Source organism: Saccopteryx bilineata, chromosome 12 (genome assembly GCF_036850765.1).
Source record: "Saccopteryx bilineata isolate mSacBil1 chromosome 12, mSacBil1_pri_phased_curated, whole genome shotgun sequence".
Lineage (NCBI taxonomy): Eukaryota > Metazoa > Chordata > Mammalia > Chiroptera > Emballonuridae > Saccopteryx > Saccopteryx bilineata.
In genome coordinates, this window is record NC_089501.1 from 1,578,789 (window position 1) to 1,583,170 (window position 4,382).

The window sequence follows — 4,382 nt, forward strand, 5'->3', positions numbered from 1 at the left end:
ACACGGAAGCCCTCCACCATCAAATAGGGACAGTCCTCAACTGGGAGAAGGTCCCATCAAGGATGAAGCATGATGTGATTATATATTGATTACTTTAACTCTCCTGAGACTGCAGAATCTCACTCCTCCATGTCTTTCCTTCCATCCTGCCAACTGAGACACATTAATGGATATCAGAATAGCCTTTGTGTTTTTTCCTATCAAATCTGTTAGGAGGAGAAGAAGGTTCCTGTTGTTAATAGCAGGGGATCTCCCACTCTTTGTTTTAAGGAAAGTTTAAACAAAATGATCACCCACTCTGAGGCTTTAAACAAAGTTCAAACAGAACAAAGTTCTCTTGCCAAGGTTGAAGGCAAACTTCCTCTGTCCAGATGGCTTCCTCAGGCAGGCCAGCCTCAGCACCGAGACACTCAGCCTGCTGCCTTTTAATGCTGCTCCTTGATTGTTGCTAACGATCCCCAGCTGGCCTGCCACATCTGCCTGCAACTCTGAGAGGCGAGGGAGATCTGACAAAGGGCTTCCCCCCACAGCAACACAGGTGGGTCCTGCGTGGTGGAGTCCATGTACTGGAACAGGATTAGAAGTTAGTTTCCACAGGAACCCTCAGGAAAAACTCAAGGGTCATTTTTGATGTCAGGTTAATAACTCCATTGATTGGGAATGCCACTAACTCAACCAAACCCACCACGAATCCAAGAATGCGGCCATGATAGTTAGCCAGTCACTTTCCCTACTGATTAGTCCACACATTTATCTGGCCAGCAGCCCAGATTGAGGTGGTGGCCATGAAAATTCTGAGTGTGTCCTAGCAACGTGCTTACTCACTCCACTCTCCTCCCCAGCTGTGCACGCCCCTCGCCAGTCAGGCACACTAACTTTTGATCTGCGCCACATACCAGCAGGTCATGTCCACGTCCTGGGTTGATTTAATGCTTCCTCTCTAGTTTCTGTTTGTCCTGCAGACTTCTAGCTATATAAGCCCACGTGTCCATAAGTCTTAATACACAAGTCTGCCCAGAGGTCCACTCAGTTCAGGCATTAAAAAGTGCTTTTTGATGATATCATCCTATGGGGTGCACTGCAGTTTTACTAGTCAAACCCACTTTGTCTGTTTTCTAAGTTTCTCTGTCCTGTTCCCTTCTGTTTCCAGATCCCATTTCTTGTAGGCAGGAAGCCCACTATCTTTAGCCTAAAATCCAAAGATAAAAATCCAAACTTAACAGGATTTTTATTTGCTTGTTTCTTTGTTTTAGTCCAGGAGAGGATAATATCCAGGTTTGCTTTAATAATTCAAAATTTTGGAAATGAAGTTCGTGCTCTCCAGACCAGCTGGTAAATTCATGGCACGAGGCTAACAAGAGGCAGAGAAGGGTCTAGCAGCAGGGTGAGGGCAGGCTCAGCGCTCAGAGCCGGGCTGAGATGCTGTTCCTGTGATTACTCACCTTCCGACACTGGCCATATTTGGTGGCCTGTCTGAGCCTTTGCCTTATCACCTGTGAAACTGCAAAGCAGGCTCTGGTCCCTGTGGTCATTGTGGGGATGGGAGATAAGATAGGTACAGCTTCCAGCGCATAGCCTGGCACATAATGGGCCTGATGGGAACTAGTATTAGATATCAAAGGTCTTTCTATTTAATTGAAACGTGAGCTAACTTCTTCCCACTAAGCAGCCATTTTATGCACAAGGAAACGGTGTAGAAAAGAGTGAGATGGCTTTGTTAAAAAGGCGAACGACCAACAGATACACAATGACTGGGGCCAGGGCCTGCGCCTGCACAGCGGTCCCAGGAGAGGAGCGCCTCCGCGGTCCCTCCAACCACCCCTCGAGTTTTCCTGCCTTAGGACAGGACCCCCGACCTCAGCCCCACACCTACGTCTGATTACAGTTTAAACTGTAAAGCCCTGGCAATGGTAGAATAACACCTTCCAATGTGATCAGAGATCTGACCACTCTTTCGTACACCTGGTGCCTTGGGCACACCTGGGAACAGGTGTAGCATACAAATATCATTGCCATGCCCAGCATAGGAAATCCCAGAATGAGGCTCCCTGATATAGACCTCCAACGTTTTTATTGGCTTTTGCTCTCTTCTCCTAACAAAGACTCAATGCCAATGATGTCATCACTTGACAGTCTTCTCATTCGTTGGTATAATGCCCTTATCCTGTCTGTCCTACGCATGTGTCCTACTGTGATAGCAATTAGAAGCAGGAGCCAAACGCTCCCAGGGCCTTCATTAGTAACAGATTGTTGAAAGGCTTTTCGACAAAAGTGAGAGCAATGTGGAAGCAGGAGGCCTACTTTCTCACATTGTCCCAGGAAACACAGATCCTCCCTCTGGGGCCTCCTAATTAATGAGATATTGATGAAGTGTGTCTTGCCACATTAAAGGCAAGTCTAAAGAAGCATGTTTTCTTTCTACAAAGACTGCTGGACAATCAGGACAATCATTTCCAGAGGGCGACCAGGCCCAGAGAAGGGAGCAGGCACAGAGTTTAACAGCAGCTTCTTCTTCATATATCACAATATCTCCTATATACGTGGCCACGATAAAATATATTCCGGATTTCCAAATTTTCTTCCAGATCTCAACATCCCTCATCTTTAAAGAGGTTTATGGTGAAGTCTGACTCGACTGGTGCGCACGCGCGTGCCCCTCCGTGAAGTCCAAGCAGAAGTACCGCTGGTTCCTTCTCCCAACACTGACCTGGGTCTCATCAGAGGACCCAGAGGTTCCCATGCATCCACTGAGTCCCAGGGAATCAGCATCCTATTAAAAAGAACAACAACGTGACCTTGAGTTTTTGTGACTGTAAATAGAACACTATGTAATTGTGAGCCAAGAATGAGAAGCTGTGTAATATAACTAAAAGAGTGGCAGTTGCAGCTGGAACAGGTGGTGAGGAGCCATACCCGGAAATCAGAACCTGCCTTTGTGTGGAACCGAGGACATGGAAGCACACTGGGCACCTCCTGAGAAGGCTCTCTGGCCTCCCGAGAAGCCCCTCTGAGACCTCTGCGACTCGGCCTGCAGGAGGTCTGCCCCTCTCAACAACAAAAACAAAACTGAAGTGAGATGGTGGTATGAAGAGTGCTGTGGCCCATCTTTCTTTCCAGCATGGCCCTGGGTGACATCCTCACTGGACCAGCCTCCTTGCATGTCCTGGCACCATCAGTGGTTCCAGCCACTGCCTTGGAGCACACAGTCCTGAAGAGCTGCAGGCCCTTAGCTGAGACCCTTGCAGAGACCTGGCATGCCGTGGTGTTTCTAGCATCAGCTCTGGCATCCCTGTAACCAGGCCTGACTGGGTGGGAGGTCAACAGGATGATGTCCTATTTATCCAATGTTATAGAGACAGGGCAGGTCACAACAATGGACTTAAGATAACAACAATGTTACTCTTCTCTTCTGTCAGTTACAGTGAGGTGGGGACTTCCTTGTGTCAAACGTTGAAGATAAGATCAGTTAGGTACCTGGAAGGCTGGAGAAGGAAGATTCTCCCTGCAGAACGTAGGCTGTGGCTAGCCCAATGCATTGCAAAGGGTATTACTTTGTTCATTGTACTTATATTTTCCTAATTTTTAAACGCAATTCTAAAAACAGGTTGATTACAGATAAATTTAATTTCATCAACTTCAGAAAATAAAATCGATCATGTAACAGGCAAATAATAAATATGACAAGGCCCTTGGATAACATCACATTTTAAAGCTATTTATCTTTCACCTGTTGAGCTATTGAATATGCAAATCATTTTGTAATCAACTCTTTTAGTAACACTTTTTTTAAAGATTGGGTTACCAGACTCACAGGCAAGAACTGACATGCTTCTTACATAAGTGTGAACATCCTGTGCGCCTGCAGGGTAACAGCTATGGGAGGGACAAGAGCAGTCCTAGGCGGCTTCTGGTGGGAGAGACGCAAAGCAGCTGAGCTGGGGACACACGCACGTGCGCCCGGGCCGGGCTGTGAGGGCAGATGAGGAGTTTCAGACCCAGACCAAAAAAAGAAAAGGAAATAAATTTTCCCATCAGAAGTAGAACTGAAAGTTCTTACACAGCAAGTTTCCTTCCTCCTTCACCCAAGAGCTCCCATGGTTATTTGAATTGTGTGGACAGTTCATGGGTCTTTGGGCCTGTAAGTGATTCTCTTCCTATCAAAGAAAATGGAGCTGTTAACTTAATAGTAATAACCATCAACAGCACTCACTGAAATAAATTAATATGTAGTATGTGAGATTGTTGGCCTCTGCTGGCAAGTGTTAGGCAAGATACAGCTAGAAGAGGAAAAGAGATGAGAGACAAGAGAAGAGAGAGGGAAGAGGGGCAAGGAGAGATGGGCTATTCCTCATCAGTGTTAGGCCACAGCCAATTCTTACCCA